Raw genomic sequence first — 23851 nt, 5'->3', positions numbered from 1 at the left:
GGATGACAAGTAGTGTCAAGGCAGTTCCAACTCGGTTGCCTCTCAACTCTTTTAGTCAAAGGATCTTTCTCACCGCCCCTTCCCCCCTTTTCTTCTCTCTTTTACTCTGTAATATAGACTCCGCTCTGAAACCATGACAGCTGCAAAAAAGGAAGAAAACAAAGATCACTGCCTCTCACAGATTTGTTGCTGCGGCGCTCATGATAAGGTGAACTGGACTATGATTTATTTCATATTTGCTGGCTGTCATCGCTGTCACTGACATGCACCCACCCCCCATCACCTGGTTTAATGCACAGAAGAGTCACAGTAAACAGATGCGGCGCCGCTGCACCGGCTCGGGGTGCCTCCTCCTCCTCCTCCTCCGCCTGCTGATGGATTGACTGATCATTTTTAACAAACATCTGCTTCGATCTGCTTGAATAATAAAAAGATAAACAGAAAATTGGACTGCTGGGATTGGAATAAATAAAACTTGGGGAAAACTGACGGAGCAAAATAAAACCAGAGTGAGTGAAGGGCTTGGAGGTGGGAGGTGGGGGCAGAAGGCGAAGCAGCTCAGAGAGTCAGCGAGGGGAGAGATGACAATGATGAGCCCTGAGACTGGGGACTATTTTAAGACTTCCGAAAAGTGAAACCACAGCTTCAACAGAGCAGTGTGTGATTGGTTTTACACGAGCACCTACACAGTTCAATTCACTGGTCTGCTGAACACTGGACGACACCTGCAACACCTAGAATATTTACAGTTTTCATTATTGATTAATCTGATTCTTATTTTTTAAATTTACGTCTGACCTGTCCAAGGTCAACTGGGATTGGCTCCTACCTGTCCAATGGATGTTTTATCCAACCCAGTTACATGATACATGATATTGGGTTCACGAGAATGAGACAAGATTTTAACACTATTTTTAAGAAGCCGGGGGGCTTTTTCTAGACTAATTTCGTCAGTTGTGCTGGTTGCAGCTGGATACTGTCTCGCAAGACAGCTTTTCACCTTGACGAGAAATATTGCCATGTTTTAATATCGCAAGATCTTGTGTCACAAGGTCTTGAAGGCCAGTAGATATATTAAGTTGTACACAAATTCAACTTAAATTCAAGTAGACACATAAGCTACACGTACGTGGACATCCAAATAAATGATTCAGCCGCAACAATGTCAGTGATGTTGGCTGATAAAACCTGGCTCAGAGTTGGTGTTCCAGTTCAACCCAACGGTGTTGGGGTGGGGGTTGACGTCAGCTTCTTCCAGACTGGGTAAACCACTAAATTTTTCCCAAATTTAATTAGAAATTCCATTAAAATCATCACAACAGCAGCAGATCCAGAGCAAACGAACGTATAGGTACACACAAATAGAGATAGATAGATAGGTAGACAGAGGCTGTTAGAGAGTATATGACTCTCTGACAGTCGAAGTTGTTGTCTCATAAAGGCATGCTCTGCACATCTAAAATCTTTGGCCTCATTTCTCCAGTGGACGTCACACTTTATGTAATGTGTTCTGACAAGAGCGTCGCACCCTCTGGATTCACACACTATACACGGCTGAGAGGCACATCCCCCAGCACACAAACACACACATATTCCCACCACCACCAGCAGCACCAACAGCAGCAGCAGATCTGGCACTCACGTCACGCCCCCCCCCCCCCTCAGGGAGATATGAGCAGAGCGACGACAGACCGAGAATGACAAACGGACTGAAAAACAGTCTCATCAAAAATGAAACGAGAGGAGATCTGTTCTTCACCGTTAAAACTCTGCTGGATTCAAAGCTGCGAGCTGAGACTGAGGATCCTGCTGCGACGCAAAGAGTTTAAGTGGTGGTGGTGGTGATGAAGGGGGCGGCTGTGTGGTCGAGACGCCAGGGTCCATGGCTGGTTAGACCCAGAAAAAAACACAATGTGACTTTGCTGTTTGCTTACTCACATCTCTCTGAGCAGAGGAAAGTGACGATGACAAAGCAACTGTAAGATAAAGGCTGTGATTTCAGAAGTGGGGAATTCTTCACATCTTTAGACCTTGATCATGTGTCTGCCATCTCTTGTATGACACTATACAACAGATATACAGCGGCTATAATGATACTACAGCTATAACACGAACAAGAAATTGTCCATACTGTGCAGAAACACCCGAAGCGGTGGAGTTGCTCGAAACACGTGGCAAACTTTCCCTTTTCAAGTCCATTCAGGTGGGTCCATGATGCTGTTGAGTTTGGAAGTGGTTAGCCTAGCTTGCTAACGTTAGCACTGATTCCCACTATATGTCACTTTTCTTTTATGTTATTGAAACACCTGCTGAGACACTGGGTCTAGCTAGCGTTGAGTCACAGAGTAACACAGAAAATAGGCTAAAAAGTGACAGATTTCAATGATGGAAAAAGCTAAGCTAATTTAAATATTAAAGCTCTACTTTAAGGATAATTGGTATTTTTTAACCTCATGTTTTTTTGGTGTAAATGACTGCTTGGGACAAAAGTCTTTGGAATCAGTGCAGTACTGAGCAACAATGGCAAACAGCTGCTGCAATGTAATCCAACTGGGCAATTGTCCATTCCAATGAACGTCCATTAAAGTGCTTGTTTTTGCCATTGACAGTCTCAGGTTGTTATTATAAGCGTCTGAGAACATTGTGGATAGGATTCCTACAGAGACTAGACCCTTTTATTAAAGATCCTTTTTGTTTAACCAGAAACATAACTGTATGTCAATGCCAGACTCCACTGACAAAAACACTAATTTAACTGAACAGAACACAGGAGCTGCCTGAATACCGACACCTTTGTTAGCATGCTTGTCTTATTGTCTTGTACTTTTACTTCAGTAAACGATCTGAATGCTTTAGCTACCACTGAAAATCAATAATACACAATAACACAAATTAACTAACAGATCCAGGTAGTGGTATTCCAGCAACTCCTGCATTATGCCAGACTCCATTGACAAAAACAGAGCAGAACTGTTGGAATGCCTCTGCCTCAAACAGTTAGTTTGTTTGTGTTAGTGTGTGATTTTTCAGTGGTGGAAGAAGTATTCAGATACTTTACATAAGTAAAGGTGCCACACAATAACACAGTATGAGAAGAAAGTAGATATTTTGCTGCTCAATGTAAACTAACAACAGTGTTGTACGAGTAAAAATAGATCTGATCGAGTTTAACAGTGACAACTAGAACATCTGTGAAGAGTAGAGGGAGTTTTAGTGAATTAAAGCTTTGTGCATAAAACTTAAAAGGTTAACACAAGCCATACAGAGGAGAAAGCATCTTGTTTTAATGCCACATAAACAAAGCAACTCTCTCCCTACTTTAACAACCAGGTGCAGAATGAAACTCCTATAAACCCCAGCCTGTGCTGAGCTTTTCTGGGCCATTACGTAAAACACTGATAAATCACCAATATGGCAGCATGAGTAATAAACTCATCAGCAACTGCTTCTTATTTACTGGGGGGGTCTTATTTCCATCCCATAATTAAATTTTTTATGCTGTGTGTGTGTGTGTGGCTGCGGCAGTGAGCTGCACAGTGTCAGTAAACATTTACAGTCTAGTCGAGTGCAAAGGTCCTCTCATGGCAACCGACATGGTTTTACACTCAAATCAACATTACAGCAGCTGACATGAGGTGCAGTTAGTCCACATGGATCAACAGTAGAGAACGCTGGGGTACGGATGTGGGTTTGTTGGTGGTTCATCTGTTCTTTTTTACTCCATGACGTCCAACGCAGGTCAAGCTGATTCAGATCTTATGCGTGTGTGTGCGTGTTAGTGCCAGAAAGAACAGCAGGAGGTGGTTTTGTGCTGCAGTGGACAAGCTGAGCAGAGATGAGTGAATCGCGAGGGTGTTGGCGAGGGTCTGGCCTGTGGCCTGAGAAGCAGCCAGTCATCTCGGTCTGAAGCCTCCAGAGACAAAGGCTGTTTGTCCGGCCGGCACTGCTGCCGACACATACCGCGGCCCATTTGGCTGCCACACCGGGGGCTCAGTCCCCTCGGTGGATGTCCCCAACAGCTGAGGCTTATCTCTGGCTCAGTACAAAATGATTAGCCTTTTTATAACTAATTGGCTTCTGTAGCTTAAAATCCTGCAACACGACAGGTCACAGAGATAAACAGATATGAAAACACGCATCCAAGTAGTTGAAATTAATTATTGGCATGTTAAAGGTTTAGAGACGGGAGCTGAGTGAAAGCTGATTCAAGGCTCCGAGGAAGAAAGGTAAAGATATTTCCACCGCAGGGGAAATCGCTTTGGGAGGCTTTTCTGGGATGGACTTTGCTGTGGGCTCTGAACTGAAACACACTCAGGCAATTTTACATCCAACCAAAAATTCAGCAGCCCGTGGGCACCAGAATGATGCCACCACAGGCTCGAATACACCACAGACAGGAGCTGAATTCACAATTCAACAACTGATTTCCCTCCTCCAGTTCACTGTGCAACTAAGTTTTCATCTTTTAATACTTGTACACCGTGCTTTGCTCCCTCGTTGTCCTCTCCTGGCCTTTTTCTGCACTTATGCAACCGCAGGCACTTGTTTCATCATCTCTGATCAAGGGATTTGTTAATTATTAATCTATTATGACAAGGACAATAACCTTGAGCAACGTTTTAAGATGCTACCAGGAGCATAATGTTTCTTCTTTTTTTTTTAAAGCAAGAACTATTTTGGATGATTTTAAAAAAAAGGGACACACAGGGGATGAGAGAGGGCAATTACAACTCACTTTTTAGACTTTTCAGAGGGTTTAAAAGTATAATGGTATGGCTCAGTGGCTCCGTGTTCCCACTTGGCTGGAACAGAGCAGTACAAGCCCAGCTGTGATGGAGGCAAAGGTCAGCGCTCTGCAGGTCAGGAGCGGGTGGATGGCGACAGAACCAAAATACTTAATACAGTACCAGCTGCGGCTTTATCGCACCCCAAACAGATGATGAAAAATAAAAAAAAGGTATTTGGTTTGAGTGCGTTTATCATGTATTTCATTCAAAATTACTGCAGTGTGAAGGTCTTCAGGGTTTCCCAGATAATCCCGGGGAAAATCCAGAAATAATAAACAAGACTGACAGCCAGAACAGAAATATCATGGCTGATTTAAGGCATCTGAGTCAAAATAACAGCAGCCAGAAAAGTGATAAAAAACGCTCTGAAGTTTTCAAAATGAGCTTTGGATATGTGAAAAGAAGTTCTCAGCTGCAGAGATAAAGTGGAAACTTCTAAAGCTACTTAACTTCTTAGAAATAAATCATACATTACACCTTGTCCCTGAGGACCTGCGCTAAAGGAGGGAGTCTATGTGCCTTTATTATGATAACATCAGTCGTGTGTATGACAGGGGGTCTGTGATTAGCTCTTTGGTTGCCTGTGATATCTAATGCTGCCCCTTTATGGATTCAAAAGACAACCAATCTAGTTTTATTAGCATTGTTATATTTGTATACAATTTATCTTTTGTTTCTGTGTTTACAAGATTGTGTTTCATTTGATTTGAAAATGATTCTCCACAGAGTTCCTTTATAAATAAAGATGTCTCAGTAGGTTTTCCCGTATTAAATAAAAGTTAATGAATATTTCCTCATTGAATTAATGTGGCTTGTTTCCTTTAATCAATGTAATTTGTTAGGAAAGCCTCGCAGAGTCCCAGACAGTGTGATCATTGCAGCACATGGATGCAAGTCATGACCGTTACTGGGAAACAAGGGCAGAAGCCAGTCATTAAGACGGTTAAAGACCTGTAGGGCGTGTTTACAAGAACATTTGCAAAACAGCATGCATGGTATGAAAATGTGTCACGCTCCTTTGTGCTTTGACCCAGCATTCATACTGTTGTTTATTACCTTGCAAAACCAGACATGATATAGGCCGCAAATTAGCACAGGAACCCCTTGATAAATCCTAAAGATAGGATCACATCGGGCATTGCTGCATGCATAACAATGACTGTTGCTGTATAGGTGCAGTTTATTGACTCAACCTTGAAGCAGCGTGTCTGCTTTCTGTAAATAAAGATGAAAATGTGCGTCCAGGATATTCTGAGCATGTCCTGCTGAATGGACAAAACAAAAACTGGTCTGCATATTTATGCGAGGACCCTCTGGAGTTCTTTATTTGTGTTCCTCAGGGGATTGCCAGTCATGATGCACAGCACATAATATTACGATGCTTCAAATAGACGATGATTATTTGCAAAAGCCTGCTAGAATCGCTGGTCAACAAATGCTGTGCTATGTGGTTAAGAATGTATTTAATCTCTCCTGAGATTTATGCATCTTATTTAAATGCTTTTAAACAAGATTTATGGCCCCTGCTGTGTTCAGGCCAATCCTAACGTTTGGGCTAATTAGAAGTGTGTTAGGGGAATGGCAGGTGGGTGAATAGGAAGTCTGCTGTCGGGACGACTCGTCACCTCCCAGGATGACACACGGGGAATAGATCGTAAAGGGTGAAGCATAATGGCTGCTATTTCCCTCGGCTGAATAAAACGAGTTATCTGGGCCATTCGGCTTCATACTGCTTCCCTTGTGGATGAGAGACAGCATGGGCCCCAGCTGAACAGATGAGTTACAGCTCTGCATCAGTAAAAGTGGATATAAGTTACAGCAGTAATCAACCAGGAGAGAGGGGTTGTTTACCATGATGAACGTCTCAACACATGCCACCGAGTCAGTATCACCTCCATGTGTCTTGTTAATGAGAGTGGCGAGACAAGAAAGCCGGCCTTCATCAAGAGTTATGGAGATAGATTTCCCAGCTCGTCTCCATTAATGGCTACAAAAAAAATAACACTCTCCAAAAATGATTACCTTCCTACGCATGTCACCATTGAGAATGAATGCTGCAGGTACAGATATAGCAATCATTTGAAGCTCATTCTATATCTATTTCTGTCTCGAGCTCTTTGCCACATTAAATCACTTTAAATTGTATGAAAATCGTCATTAGGTGTGTTACAGCTCAAAGACCAAAATCAGTGATGCACCATCTCACCCTCTTTTAGTTATGCAACACATGTCTCTTGCTAGAAGGAGCTGGTGATGACACTAGATTAAATGTTTAATTATTGATATCAGAGAGGGGGTGGATGTGTTCACACCCCCATCCCTGCATCAACTAGCTGGTGTGTCATTGACTATGACAGAGCAGCCTGTTGTATACATGAACGTGCACACATACGGAAGCGCACACACACACTCCCACACGAAGGACGGTGCATTAGTCGTATTAAAATCTATGATCTCATTTTCCAAACTGATTTTATCTACGGACAACACTGATTGATGTGCAGTTTGCGTAAAAGCAACCTCCTTCTTACTTTCATGTCTGAGTCACAGTGTGACAAATAAATGTGACAACACAAAATGTACGGCAACACAGACGACAAGCAGGGCAGACATCAGTCAGTGTAATGTGAAACAAAAGAGGAGAGAGGAAGATGAACTTTGAAGGAAAAAAGCAACAAAAAATCATGTAAACATCACCAGAAAACACAATATAAAGACACTGTTCAGACTAAATCACACTAAGAAGCATTTCTTAAATGTATAAAAATGGATTTACATGTGGGTGGGGTTAAGTTTTGCTTTTGTTATTGTCCTACATCTAGCAACTGTTGAATTACAGGAGCAGTTTTTGATTTCAAGGATCTTACGTGGAATATCAGATTATTTAATCTTACATTATTGCAACTAATTTATCTTTTATAAATAATGTAAGTAAATTAATAATAAAATGTAGTTCACCACACACAAAGTCAGTTTGGCTGTACACAGGCAGAAAAGCCAAGACACAATCAGCTGCAACAAGACATCACAACGGCCCTATTAATCAGCTTGCAGGGCTTAGCAGCTCTCATAATGGATTTCTGTTTTTCCCTCTTTATCGCATGAGTTGACTGATCTGTTGTTTGTGTTAACGAGCTTCAACTTCAGTTGTCACACAGGACTCAGAGCTCAGAGCACAAAAAACTATAAAACAGACGCACTTTGTGTCCAAATGAGACTTAAATTATGGAAGGACCAACAAAAGTGCACCGGAGAGCAGTCGGTAGTTGGGGCTCTAATTATTGCTAACTAGTGCGTGAAAAGTCACACACTTATGAGCTCCAGAAAGGATTAAAATCACTGACCAGCACATCTACTATTAATAACACCCAAAGTCCTCCAGAGAAAAACTAAAACCCACACGAATGGGGCTAAAAAGTCTCGAGTGACATGAATAGTTTTAATACTAAATGAAGAAATAGTGAGAGCAAAGCAGCACTGACTCATGACACAGTATACAATATGTGGAGTGCTATATTCTTTCACATGTGCAAATTGCAACTTTTCTTTTCCACTTCCCAATCAAGCCTGACTCAAACCATGGTGAATTATTTACCAGCGCTCTTCCAGCCACATCACAAAGCATACCTGATAGATGGGCGAGGTCCTGAGGAAACTCCTGCACTGGTCAACCAGTGTTAGTGCTAAAGAGGAGAGCGACTTGTCCCCTAACTACATCTGTCAAAGTTATGAGTTCAGCATTGTCTTTGTCTAATGTAACAGATTGGAATATGTGGACGCTGTGCCCTTGAGTTTAAAAGAGAAAATAGAGCAGTAATATTATGTAGTTCAAGGTGAGGGCAACTGATGAAGAAAAAAAGAAATTCTGCTCTGTGAACTCACAATGAAGAGTCTTAGTTACACTTTACTAGCAACCCTATCAACCTGAATACATTTAACTTATATCCCTAGAGGGCAAACATTGTTTTGCTAAAGGATAGAGCCTACAAACCATGTTGTTACCTCAAAATACCTCATCCTCTCTATTATAACCACTTCAAAAGCTTGTCAAGCTGCTTCACCTTTGATCAGTTTAAAGGCTCAATCAGACCTATATTCGCTCCACCTCCTCTCCACTTCTTTTCCAAGTTCAGGGAGCGTTCCAGTTAAAACTTACTAACAACTAGGACGGACTTCTGAGTACAACTGGAGCGCATCATTAATTTCAGGCCTGTTTCAGGAGGTGAACTTTGATCTCCTGCATTAAAGTCAGACATGCCACACACCCACAAACTCGACCTCAACAGCCTTATTTTCCACCTCGCTACATATTGTTGAATGTTGGCATTGGACGTTTGGGAATTGTGAGGTACAGAATCTTCCAACATGGACAGGATTCTCACAAACACACAAATGCATCCGGCCATCCACCCACACACCCTTAACCCTCTCTCCGTATCTCCCTCCTTCCCACACCCACACAAGCTGGATCAGCCTAGCCGCAACGGGAGGAAGAGAGATTTAACAGCAGAGTTTCTCTCTGATCACTCTGATGTGGTCCGGGGAGAGAGGCTGGAGTCGAGGACAGCGACTTAGCGCAGCAATGTGGCCTCACATTAAAGCTCCCACACTACAGGGCTGCTGGGAGGTCGAAGACGACGGCCTGCCCCACAGCTTTGCAGGCAAGATGGGGCTAAGAGGCTGGGGGAATACTGTGATGTTTTGACACGACTGACAAAATACCACCTGTCATACATTCACAACCCCAGAAAACACACTGACCATTTCTGATGCTAACTCCAGCTGACAAGACAAGAGGGGAAGAGACAGAGGTAGCGCATGAGAGAGAAAAATCAGAAACCGAAGAGGGAGAAGGTGTGAGAAGTCAGGAGCAGGAACCAAAATACATGCTACTGCCTTTCTGGGAACTTATTGAAGAAAATAAGGGATTTATTTTCCCAAAAGCAGCGACTTTCAGAGAAATGTGACAGATGACACCTTCAATCAGAGCGCCTGCTTTGATCAAGTCACGAAGGATGGGAGGGGAGGCGTCTCATGCTTGGCACAGCTGTCTGACATCCCCTTTAACTGTTCGCTCATTTAAGCTATTTTTCATCTGCTTCATTACGGGAAGTAAGTGTCATTTATTCTCTTCTAATTATCAGGCAGAAAATAACTTTTAATAGCGCCCATGTCACCGGTGGTACAATGAAACGCAAACGGAATAAAAATTTGTGAGCTGCTGCCGGAAACACCTAACAGAAATATATTGGTGCTCTGCTGTTGGTGGGGACAATACAGACATAGACATCAAATTTCACCAGGAAACATAATAATCATGGTTTTCTTTCATAATTTGATTTTTTTTTCTTGGCTTTTCAGAAGAATTTCAAACAACATCTGAAGGTGAAGTGGAAATAATAATAATAAAAAACACAGCAGTGTCAGTTTTTCTTCAATTTAAATGTAAAAAGAAGCTTCACAATATAAATTTAAAGTTGCATATTTTAATAAAACATTCTGCTCAGGGAGTCAAAATGGAAAAACTTACCTTTCTCTACTTTTGGGTGTGAAACAAGTGAGACAAAAGAGTTTTACCTCCCAAGCCATTATTAAAACATCATATGCATAGAGTTTTCATTAAATTATCTTTTGTCATATACTCAGACAGTATCAGCTCTTGCTGCACAAGTGCAATCAGTGTAAAATGCAATCATGACTGCAGCAAATGATGGAATGTCAAAGCTGCTTTCAGCTGTCATCTGCTGAAGGAGCTGTGAAATCAAGCCAATGTATAATCACTCTGTGTTTTATCGGCTCTGGTTCGGTATTTATGCAGACGACCCTTCTAATCCTTCGACCAGGGAATTTTATTTTTAAAGATGAAGGGAGAAAAACATGATGGGGGAAGGGGGAGGGCCTGGAATACACAGCACCATCCTTGCATATATTTTAAAACATGTCTTATCATTTACAAATTAATACCCCGCCGCCACCTTCTAACCCACTCCCACGTCGATTCAAGTCAAACCTCGAGCCAACAGGAGCTGATAACCCATCGCTTCTTGGCAACTGGCAGAAGGCGGCGGAATATTTTTGAGAGAATGAGCTGGGGGAGAAAATGGCCGCTCTCAGGAGAAGCGCACTCATACATGAACGAACCTGAACCACCACAGGCAGGTGTATTAGTCACCGTGACAGTGTGCGTTTCCACTGGCAACATCACGGAGTCCGGCAAAGTGGAGTAGACAAAACATGAATCCAGTGAGGTTTTCATGTTAACCCCTCGGCGATGGTAACATGGCAGAGGGAGATTTTCATTTTGCATGCTTGACTTTGAAAATGTGAATCTTTCCTCTGGTCATCAATGATTACAGAGGCACTTTTGATACGGCTGGGTTAAGCCAGTAGAGGCTTTGTCAGTCCTGTGCCCTGCCTCCAGGACTCATCTCAGCACGGACGTACACCCTCCCCAACTCCTGCTCCGGGGCGCTCCTCTCTGTCTCTTAGTGCGTTTGGTTAAAGCATTTAAAGAGCTGTCATCATCAGTTGAGGATGGCTCCAGCATGTCCTCACCCTGTCCTCTGTCCAAGCCAGGTCCCTGAAGGGCCAGAGGCACCTGTCCTTCAGAAGGACAGCTAGGGCCTCTGCCTAACACTGCTGTCAGGACTGCTGCTCTATCTGCAAATCACAGTGCCTCGGGGGGGAAGTAAAGAGGTGACGAGGACGAGGGATTGAAATGCTGAGAGACGAGTGAAGGGGATAGTGGTGCACACCATCTGTCTGCTACAGAAACCAAAAGGACCTGGAAGTAATTACTAATCACTGCAGGGTTTAATCTTTTTGTTTGTTTGTTTTCACCTGTGCATATTTGTTTATTTAAGCACTGAGCCACTATGCAACTTGACTTGAATTTACCATACAGATGTATGGTAAAGTAATCAATGTATATACGGTGGCTGGGATGCACCACTCCAGGCAGTAATCTAATGTAAGTTTCTGCTATCGCTGCATAGCTAACATTAGCATTAACTGCTGTTTATTCACCAGTCTACAAGAAATGTTGGGAGTTCAGCATTAAACTTCATTCCTTTACTTGTCAAGGGCCGTATCCAGCTGTGGAAAGCAACACTTGTTTTGCTTCTAACTAGTGAAGTTAGCATGCAAACCTGCTAGCCACGTCCAGTGCCATCTTGCCATCATGAGTCACTGTAGCGTCCAGTCCGCTCTCAATCCAACATGAGAGGATGAAGAGTGTCTAACTTCTTGTCTTGGTAAGTTAACAGCTGTTAATGCTAAGTTAGCTATGTGGTGATAGCAAAAACCTACATATAGCACCTTTAAGTGGAAAACAAAAGGGATGTGTCGTTTCTTAATCTACATTTCATTTGGTTGGATTGACAGTGAAGCCTTAAAATGATTCAGTAACATCACTTTTTTTTTTTACTCCTCGTGTATCGGAGCCTACAGACTCATCTGTTGCGGAGCTGCTTGACTAAATCAATGCTTCATGTATATTTTACAGACACTCTTTTAACAAAGCCTTACTTCTATGCAGTTACCTGTCAGTCGGTGAGAGGAGGCAGAGGAATCTATTTAAATTTTAAATTTCAGGGTTTTTATGCTGATGTGAATGTGTCCACCAGCCCTGAGTTGAGTGTTATTAACTTTTCACTCAGAAGCCATGGTATTGCCTTGGTTCTGCCGCTGATGACGATTTAATGCTTTTCAAATGGAAACCTGAATGCCGTCTGTAAAGGACAGTATTGATAGCATTAATGCATTCGCCACTCTGGCATTGGATAGAGTGATGTTAACATATGGAGCCTGTGCCACGCAGAATGATTGTCGTCTGACAACACAGAGATGTTGTTGTGAACGTCAACAACAACCTGCCTCCGCCTGTCAAACTCTTACTGTTACGAATTTAATATTATGTGCATGCACTTGTGCTGCATATAGGCTTCTAGGTTATACTGTTTTGTGTTTAACCCCCATAAATGTATTCATAACTAATGGTGGGCCTGACTGTATCATGTGTCGGAGTCTGCAAAAGACAGAGTGACAGCTACACAAACACTTTCATCTTGCCAAGTCTGACACCAATCCCTGCCAGTCTTTGCGAGCTTCCTCTGCCTTATTTCTGTGCATACAGTATCTACTTTTACCTGTATGCTTGCTTGTTTACCTTGCTCACTGTAAGCCTTCTATATTTACACAGTCTGCATAAATTTTGCTCAGGAACGTGGGTGGATCGGTGGGTCGCACAAAGCAGGTTTTAATTTATTTAGCCTGTGTTACTTTCTTTGTTTATAATGAGAGGAAGAGCAGATTTCTCCACACTGGGAAGGAAAAAAAACCAATAAACTCTGAAATCTGTTTTTTTTCCTTTGAAACTGTTGAGATTTTCTCAGATTTTCTGGCTGCATCTTTGTTGCTGTCTCCCACACATGTCCTGACCCACACAAATACTGTGTGGCGCAGCAGGGGATGTGCTAATAGGAGTCCATATTTCCTTTGCCCGTGACAGATAGACCATAGGGGTTTGAGTAATGAGCCAGTGCCACCTGTGCCCACAATGCCAGGGGGGTGGGGTGTGTGTGTGGGGGTGGACTATAATGCTGATGAGCTTTTTGAGGGCTAGTGTGCTACCACGCTCCATCCATCTTGGAACTTTGCATCTTCCGTTTCACTTGTTCGAGTCAAAAACTTTGCACGGACACTGTCAGGTAAACAGCATTTATGTGAAAGAGAGTCCTGGGTCTCCTTTATCGAGGAAGGGCAGAGTGAGAGCATATTCACAGTAGTACAATGCTAAGACGGGCTTTCTCTGAAGTCTTTCAGTCTGCGGTTGGGAATGAAAAAAGGCCTTTAATTGCTGGGCTAAGGGAGCAGCAATTAACTTTCTGAAGCTGCTGTTACTGGCAATTTCAGCATTAAATGCTAAACAACCAAATGCACACAATCCTCTTTTCCATACAGAGGCACATGAGGTATACGTCCATCTACACAGACATGTAAGACTACAAACCAAGACGCTATGAGAGGATGACTAAACATTCTCAGTAAATCTCAATAAATCACATGAAAAGACCAAATCCAGCAAGTATTGTCTATGTATCTGAAGCCTGAAATGGCTAAAACTGTTGTCCAAAAACACATCAGTGAGCCACATCATTTAAATGAACACACACACTGTAGATTATTTTGAGTCCCACACATACGCACTGTCCTGCTGTTGTACAAACTCACCAATTATGTATTAATGTGCAGCTGAAAATAGTCCCCAGCAAATGCACTGATTATCCAGTTTTAGACTGTTTCAGGAAAATACTGAGGAAAGTCACAAAGTATTGAGAGATGATAACAGATTGTTGGTTTTAGTATTTAGTATTTAGTATTCCTCTACATTTTGGCCTCTCATACACATGCAAACACCTGAAACAACAACAGTGGCAGATGTATTGTGGTTTCTTTGCGTGTGGTTAGCACTAGCAAGTACAAGTTTACAAAACAGATGTCAAATAACTATAAATGAATGAATAACTAGCTTTGTTTTTTAACTGCCAAGAAAATATGCTCATGTTCAGAATATTTTTTCTCTGGTATCGCTGATGCACACTTTATCGCCACCTACTGGCCTGGCATGCTAGCTTGAGCGTTAAAAACATTTTTCTGTTGCTTGATTGTTGATTACCTGACTTGTCATGTTGTTTTTGTGTGCTGGTTGACTAACTTGTAAATATATTTTGTTCTCAGGTCTTTTTTGTGAGAAATTAAATTAAACCAAATGTGAATTAAACTTGCAGCTGCATTCAGTTTCATTTTATTTCCCAAAAAGCAGACTTCAGATAATTAGCAATAAAAACTGAGGACTGGGGAATGGAGATTTGTCTGACTGTACAAATGTTTGTTTGCCCAAATGCGAGCATTGCGTGTCAACTGTATCATTGCTGGCGAGTAAAATCTTGTCTTGTGACAACAGAAATAATGGAAAGGACTCTAAAAACAAGACGACAAAGTTTTATCTCTGCTTATGCAGTATCAACATTAAGTCCTAATAACACCAACAGAGTCTGCTGTTCATAATACACACTGCAAACATAATCAAATTATAATATTCTCTAGCAAAGTAAGACGAAAAGTACAAAGCAGTTTCTCAGTAATTAAGTCTGTATGACATTTAAGGGGAACTCTACTGAATATTTCATCTGCCACCCACTGTAGATGTAAACAATGGCAAATATTCACAGGCTTATGTATTTATATATACAACAGCATATGGGCAAGGAGGTAAAGCTGAATTAAAGCGTGCTGTCAAGTAGATAGGATGAATTGCCGCGAATTGCTCCCTGTGTTTCCATTATTCATAAAGATATTCACGTCTGAAGGAGAGGCACAAACAACACGGAGACATTCAGTGTGTTAAATTATTGATGGTCTCAGAGATCTCAGAGAGATTTCTCTCTTCTTGATATTGTTCAGGTTAAATCTGGAGAACCACTGTGTTCTTTGCCTGTTGATGCCCACTCCTCTTCCTGGTTGTTTACCTTTTCTTTTGACTTACAAAACCACATCTCATTCCTCTCAGCTTCCCTCCCCCAGAACAAGTCGGACTTCTCTCCATCTTCTGCAGCGAGGGATGAAATATTTAAGGTTCACTAGAAACTCAAGATGATGAAGCGGAAAGGGGAATCGCATTTCTGATTCATATAAGTGACTCTAATCAAATGGCGCGTAAGATGAACAAATAAACACTCGTGGCTGCACTCGCTTGACAACACATCGTGTATTATACTTCCACTGCTCGGGCTGCTACATCTGACGGATCCAAAGGGCAAGGTGAGAATCCAATACTGAGCTACTGACACGTGGAAAAGCTATAAATTATGGATTAAGTCAAGACATCAGTAACATCCAGTTCAACACAACCCGACTTACCAACAGGTCAGGAGAGGTCACAGGGAATGCAGTATGGATCCTTGAGCCAGAACAAGAAATAGAGTCGGGGGGAAAATACGGATGTGTGTACGCGTGGTGGTGTGTATGTGCTGGCTAAAGCAGTATCAATAAAACCAGGTTTCATCAAAGATGCACAAACTTAAAACAGACTGTCGGGAGAATGCGCTTGTATCCTGTTGATTCCTCCCTTCAAAGCGTACGGTCTTGTGAGACTCGAGCGAGAACAAACATCAACTCGCCATTTTAAGTCTGTTTATATTTGCCTCTGCTGTGGTCCTTCACTCTCACCCTGATTTAGACAGGTGCACTCACTGAAGTCTGATCTACAGCAACAGTTAAGAGGATGGAGGAAGTTGCGCACCTACTTTCACACATACACACCTGAGAGTAACCTGAGTGTAGCGGCTGGGGGATTAACTGCTTGCTTAAAGGTACAAAGGCAGCAGTAATTGAAAGGGGAGTCAGGGCTGCAGTCTTTCCCTCACCTTGAGACTCCTAACCTAATTTGAAGTTGGAGAAGAAAACTAGCTGCGCGTAAAGGAATTGCTATCTGTTTTCAACAGATAGCAGGAGAAACAATAAAAAATCTGCCAGCAGGCATATTTCCTGGGTGAAATAGTAGCAGCGTCTCATGCAAGAATCTGATAAAAAATAAAAAATAAAAAAAACTGGAAAAATAAGATGAAATGGCTGCTTGGTTTTGCTGCACACAGCTGAGGTGGCTGACACCAGCACCATTAACATCCACAGGCCTTTGATCAAATCAGATGCTGCTGCCAGTCACGCATATTAGCGGATGTAGCGAGATAAAGAGGATGCACAGCTAGGTGAGAGTCAAACAGCGTGGTTAAATATCTATAACATGGATGCATGAATCTGCATTTTTTTCGCCCCGAGCCCAGTCTACTCTACGCAGTTTGACCTGAACATCCTCAAGAGCTCGGCTAATCCCCGGCAGACTTCAACCTATGCAACCCACCACATATAATGCCTGACCTGGGGTGGGATCGGGGGTAGAGCGGCCCCGGAAAAGGTCGAAATCAGAGTGAGATGGAGCTCTAATAACCGCAGGGGACTCGCAATACCCCGCCAATCTCATATCCAGAGTGTGAAAACAGAAAGTCTAGAGAGTGTGTGGGATGTAATGAATTGGAAAGATGTTCTTGGCCTGTTTCCAGCATGTTAAAAAAAAACGAAATAGAACTTTTGCCAAATGCCAAATGAATTCCTGCATACGTGCCTCTTGATAGTTTTGCAACCAAGCTTTTATACAAACCTGTAGATTTAGTGCACTTTAGTAAAAAAAACAAAAAAACACAAGTGTTAAGTTTAGATTTCCACAGGGGTTGCAGTAAGTATGAGATCATGTGCTGTAGAGGTGCATTATTTAGGGGTATGTGTGTGTTTACGGCTGTGGGGTGATTGCTGCCCTGTCACATGAAAAGGGAAAGCCAAACTGAGCCAGTATCACACGCTGGGAAGCCCATATTAGTGTCAGCACCGTGCCTTGCCGGTGACTTATCCTTCAAAACGAGTCCTGCCGACAGAGCCCTGGCCCCTGTCCCTGTGCTTTACTTCAAGCACTAACAGGTTGTTTATGTGGTGGAGGAGCAGCGCTTCTCATGCACTCACAGGCTATTAACGGCCATCTGAATACATTTCAGGCCCTGTTTTAACAAAAGCAGAGGTTCATAATGATGCTCTGAAGTGGTCAACACTGCTGTCCACTTGTGTTCATATAAACTGAAAGGTGGCACCAGTGTTTCTTAACAAAGCAAAGTAACTGAACCAAAACTGAGTAGTTTGTTCAGTTCATTAGTCGTTCTAATGTAACCTTGGTGCCTCATAACTCAGTCAGATCTGAATACACAGACATGATTCACATATTTTTAGATTTAGTGTCACCCGTCCTCTGCCTGGAAATCATAGAAAAATAACCAACTTGTTTGAGAACCAGAAGGTTTTAAAGTTTTCTTTGGTGGCAAAGTATTCCAGTGGTAGTTGTCTGCACATGCTCAGGTAGAGCCCAAACAGGCACTGATAACTGCTAATTTGGCAAATTTTTAACAGTGATAATTTGCCAAAGTATAAACAAATACATGTTGAAACAGAAAATAATGACAACTGGGGAGGGGTCAGACTTTTAAAACTTCTTAATTAGACTAGTTTAAGAAATTCAGCCAACGTCTGTTTGGTTATGTTAACGAGACATGTTGGTTAGACTCGTTTTACAGTTGTGTTCTATCCGTATATGTATGAAAAAGACTTAAAAAGTTGCTGAAATGAAAACCTCCTTTATCTTTATCATGGTTTGCTTCAATTTTGATCAGATTCAACTCATCTGCGACACATGGTCAAAAACACATTTCTAAGTTTCTATTGGATATTTATCCTCACATTAGAAAGAAATGAAGGATCTTATGCTGTGTTCATGTCACACTTGGAGTTATTGTATTTACTTTCTGTCTTGTAATGTGTGTTCACATCAGTTTCCAAGTTGTAATTATGACTGGGAAATATTTATTTTTCTACTTGAAAACCAAACAAATATGGATGCCTCCCCACCCAGATTTAATGGATGTGATTAAGACACAACTATGTGATTACTCTGTAATTATACAAATCATTAACATGAGAATCTTTACCATCCATCTCATATGGCACGAGCACATTAACCCAAACACTATGCATGCTGGGAAATGTGCTAATAAGCTAACAATGTTTTTATGAGACAAGTAAATGATGAGTTCTGAAACTTAATGTGATAATTAGGTGTGATACGTTCACCTGACTTGAAACAAACTCACGTAATTACAATGAGTTGATGGGCTCATTCGATTAAAAATCATTATGAAGTGTAGGTGGTGATGAAGTTGACTGGATTTTATTTTACCTCTCAGGAGAACGACCGGAGCTGGAGTTTAACAGGTACAGGAGTGCAATGTAATGCAATCTAATACGACCGCCCTGCAATAAATCTTACTTTTATAATGTGGAGTTTTTGTTGATTTTGTGTGAGAGAATTGTTGATGTAATTGTAGGGTAATTTCTGACACTGTTTTATTGTTGTGGGGTTTAATCTATTTGCTGTTTCTTACATTGTGGCCATTAGCATTTACATATTTGCCCTCTCCAATCCTCACAATACAGAGACAATTCCTTAGGTGGGTGTTTGTCGGGCCAAAAGGTCCAGAGAGTGAATACAGATTTGAATTGTGGGCGTAGTAGTATGCATATCTGTCAATACAGAGCGTGTTTGTGTGCATGTGTGTGTGTGTGAGCTGAAAGGGAAAACAGCGAATAGAGAGACTTAAGGTCAAGTGAGCCACATACGTACATGCTTTTCAAATACTGCGATCGCTGCTTCTGTCATCTGTCATCGCCTGCGCCTCGCATACAACAAACAATACAAACAATAAGAGCATGTGAAGCTCATCTGCTGTAACTTATGCATGTCCCTCATAAGGGTTGCACTGGAGATTGGATACACCTTCGGCTAATGGTATTCATGGAAGAGAACAGCATCCATTAGCTTTCTATTTCAAACACTAACCTTTCACAAGTCCTGCGGTTTATGCATCAACGTGACCTTATGAATACTAACCATGTATAATCTTTTCATCTGCATTCAAGGCTTGCATTACACCGGCAGATTAAGGTGACTGTTCGCTTTGGCCCTACGCCTCGATGTCATGCGGCTATCGGACGACGGCTGCATCCATTGCCTGTGGCATATCAATGACCGGATGCCGTGGCCCATTCTTGTTAGGATACAGTACTGTTATGATTTTTAATATAAGATAGAAGTTGGGGAGCTCATGAAACCACTCGAGCCATTTGTTCTGAGGAGGAAAATTGGATTGGGGGTGGGGGGATACGTGGTGCATGGTAGGCACGGGGGGAGGGGTGGGGGTGGAGGGGGCACCTGTGTGTTAATGAGATTGCCGCAGTCGGAGCTGCAGCTTCCACCTCACTCCCTACCTCTTGTTTATTTCGAGGCAGATCAATAGATTATGGTCTTGCTTTACAGAATCCTACTGAAAAGGTCAATGACAAACGAGAGCAGAAGAGGCCCACGTTATTACCAGGGTGTGCTTAAAACTCAATCAGCAGCCCCTGCAGGCTCGCTGGGCGATTGACCAGGCTTTTGCGGAGGACGGCTTCCTTCTGCAAATAAACCTCAGTTGGCCTCTTCGTTGTATTTATGGGGGTTGATGTGGAGAGTAAAGATGGAGGGAGTCAACAGGTGGTGCAGATTTTCTAGTTTTCCCACAGCACTGACAATAAAACTGCAGAATGAAAATAGAAGCTGTAGCTGAAAATAAGTGCAAAGTGTGCATCTGCTGACTTGAACAGCAGAGCAGGGAAAAATCTATCATGTTCATACACCTTTCAGCTCTGAAACCTCGTCCATAAGCACATCCTACAGAGCAGAGAGCGGCGTGTTTGATCAATTAACCTTTGTAGAGCTGAACTGCAAAGCTAAAACAGACCTTCCTGTCAACCAGCCACCACAATCTTTAGGTGATATGACGTGAGACTGAGTGAAATCTAACACAAGAGCGGTGAAAGCCAACACCCCGCGTCCATCTCTACTCCTGTTAACCCACAGTATAAAATGAAGGCTGTTAAATTTGTCGTGTGCGTAGGTGAGCAGAGTAAAACGCTAAATAAAAAAGGCAAAGGTGGTCAAGGATTTGTTTCTTAATCTGCATCCTGTGAGTTTATGAGGTGTGTTTACTCTGCATCTAATAAACTTTTAAATAAAATGTCACTCTATTAATAACTTCACAGACTTCACCTTTTGGGTTGATGTGGGGAACTTCAAACACATGACACAGAGCAACATTAGCATTCATTTGGAGTCTTGTTTCTGACCATGTGATCAATTTTAAGTCCGATATTTAATATCCTTTTCATCCCTGGGGGAACCATCTATCTGTTTTGTTGCTCAAAGCTCCACTACAGAAGGTCTTTAGAGGTTCAAGTGAACCGAAACTGTAAATCTCTTGGTCGTAAACCAAAACAACTGACCATAAGACACTAAAATGCTTCGTCGAGTTTAAGGGAAACTGTAGAGTCAGGTGATAACTCATCCCCCACAAGTGACCCTTTTCACGTACAAGTATTATAAAAAAATTCAATTATAGTAGCTTTAATAAAAACTCCAAACATTAATAATACGAAATCTGACACAGTATTCTCTCCCCACACAATTCACAATTCGAAAACACATCTGAAAGAACCCAAAGCTTTGAGTGTGGTGCAGCATTACTGTGGCTCTGCAGTTATGAGATTTCTCTGGAGATAGAGTTGATACATTACAGTGGCCAAGGCAAAGAGGTTCACCTCCCCCCTCTCTCTATCCACCTCTTCCTAGAGTGTGATTAGGTGCAACTCTCCAACTCTGAGCCCTGTTTAATTTGTCATTGCAGGTGCAGTTATCTAGTCCTCGATTGGTGCTCTGAAAAGGTGGGTGGAGATGTGTATCTGCTCCACGTAGAAAGAGGCCCAGCTAGTAAGGCATCGCTTAAATTGTTATTGTGGATGGTTGACTGGCCTGTGGTGCGATGCTCCAGCTCTGTCATCCACCTTACTGCGCTGGTGGCTGAGACTGCATCAGCCCTGGAGATGTGGGAGCAAAATAGACCACCATAAACTACAGCACGAAGCTAATAGATTTATTGATTAGCTAGCCTTTCCACTAGCTCCCATTTGCTGTGATACAGTAGATTCAGCGAATGAAATCCTGCTGCTGCAGGAGCTTGGCCAGAATTATGGGACCCATTTGTATTCCCAACCAGACCAACCAGATGCCTTTTCCTCTTTACCATCTCTCACTCCCAAGCTCTAGCTGTACCTTTCTCTTCTTCTGCCTTCAAACCACCCGGTGCTTGGCAGTTCAAAGCCTCCTCTGTACTGCTAAGCCTCTATTAAAACTGGGTTTCGCACTTATTCTCCAAGACAATTGTGCATACAGGCATACAGATTTATACACACACAACACAAGACAAGGATTGCTGTGTTTATTTACTCACAAGTCTACTGTACGTGCGTTCCCGTCCCCGTTTAATCTGGTTGTTGCATCCGCCTTTTTTGTGGTCTTAGAGTGACAGTGCTCTAAATGCAGTGATAATGAATAGACCTCAGGGAGTCTTTGCTGACTTGCAGCAGCAGGCTAATGAGATTAGCAAAACCACTGAGGGCCCGTTAATGGCATGAGCCCCCACTATGAGGTAGAACAAAATAAGAAAGAAGGCAGGACTGGGGCATCAATGTGGCTCTGATCTGCAGAGTAAAGCCGACAACATCAACACACTGTTCGACTAAAATCTCCATAATTTCATACAATTAGGATTTTATATTCTAATACATGAGCAGTGCTAGTGTCAAAATTAGAGAGGCTGCACATTGTACTTGCTGCTGCAACCTTGTCCTTCAGCCACTTTGATATTTCAGAGCGACTGTGAAGACAGTTGTTTTAAGTTTGCACAGAGGCTATTCTCAGAGGACAATTTTCCCTCCATCAGCAGCAGCTTGATCCGTGCTCACAAATGCCAGAAAATCACGCGGCGTGGGAAAAGCGCTGCCACACTTGACTCGCTACAAACTCATTTCAAAACACAAGGCAGCGCTCATGATAGTGAATCAGCCCCCCTTGAGTGAATAATAACCAACAAACCTTTCCAACTCTTCCACGAAACCTGATGTATGTCTCTCTCCACACTGAGATGAGTCTGGTTGAAGGGAACGGTTCTGATTAAGCAATTAATTTAGCAGCACCTCCCAATGGAGTTGGAAAAACTTACGACAATTATCCATGTTGGGTCAAACAATGTACACAGCAACAATAGCTGACTGTGAGCTTGAAACACTAATAAAATGTGATTTTATAAAATGCATTTTAGTAAAAGAAAGGGAGCACTTTTGTGCTTGGTTGAGCAGCATATTGTCTGCATTGTAATCATGCTGCCTTCAAATGGCAATCATGAGTTCATATTTTCCACACTGCGGGGTCTAACCGCCTGATGTGCTTGAAATTTGAGAGGTTAAACTCCTCGACAAAAACCTTAAGGTGACAAAAAGACAACAAAAACAGACGCAATTCATCTGCACCTTGTTCACTTTCACACTCATATGGTGAATGATTTTCTGTTTATGAAACTCAGATGAAGAGAACTAAGAGGCAAAAAGAGATGCCACAATCTTTGAACTTATAGCTATCAGCTCCCCCTTATGAAACGAGGACTGTGGGTCATCTTTTCTTTTGATCTTATTATACAAACCCCCTTATGAGGTCCCTGCTGGTCTGATATGATTGGTGTGAACGTGGACAGAAATGATGAGGCAATAATAGTGAAGGAGTATTAAAGTTAGAACACCTCTGATTTCAGCTCAGGTTGATTTGGTTGTAAAGACAGGTGCATTTCAGAGAACGAGAGATATCTTTTTTTTTTTTAATTCCACACATTCTACTTCCTGGTCAATACCTGCATTACCCACAATGCACCTCAACCACTAACTCAGAGATTTGGGTATCTTATGCTAGTAGCAGATACACTGATGTAGCTCCTCTACCTCAAGTGTAGACGAGGAGCTTGTTGCAGAGGTCTGGTTAATCTTGCTTCTTTCCACCTCAACACAAAGGAAGTATTATTATTTTTTTGCATTTTAAAACTTGCAGTTATCAGCCCCCAACTGACCGGCAGGTGATATCACCTGAGACAATTTATCTGACTTCACACAGCTCCCTCTGGCAGGCTTTACACAACTGGTACTCCCAGAAACCTGTAAACAATACCTGACTGCATATACAGCCATCACATCCAATACATGCATGCGGGAAAGATGGACCCTGTCATTAATGCAAATAGGTAATGCTGAAAAATGTCTACAAATGGTATCAAATGGAACTTTAAAGTGTGAAAAAAGAAGAGCAGTGAACTTCCACAGCAGCAACACAAACGGCACTAAACAAGTGATACACTACCCACAACCTTTTCACACCAGTATTCATCTGCCATTTCTCATTTCTCCTTCAGTCAGTATCTGAGACTGAGGCCACAGTGGAAAGAGCAAAAAAATAAAAATAAAAAAATTAAAAAAGCATAAATGAAATGACA

General features: G+C 42.2%; 1 protein-coding gene across 3 annotated transcripts in view; it reads right to left on the bottom strand.

The window, feature by feature from the left end:
- The window catches only part of asic2 (acid-sensing (proton-gated) ion channel 2), a 325507-nt gene that overhangs the window by 75898 nt on the left and 225758 nt on the right, over window positions 1-23851 (bottom strand). The gene's annotated exons all lie outside the window — the stretch shown is intronic.

Source organism: Lates calcarifer, linkage group LG11 (assembly GCF_001640805.2).
Source record: "Lates calcarifer isolate ASB-BC8 linkage group LG11, TLL_Latcal_v3, whole genome shotgun sequence".
Taxonomy (NCBI): domain Eukaryota; kingdom Metazoa; phylum Chordata; class Actinopteri; family Centropomidae; genus Lates; species Lates calcarifer.
This window is presented reverse-complemented; position numbering and strand designations above follow the sequence as displayed.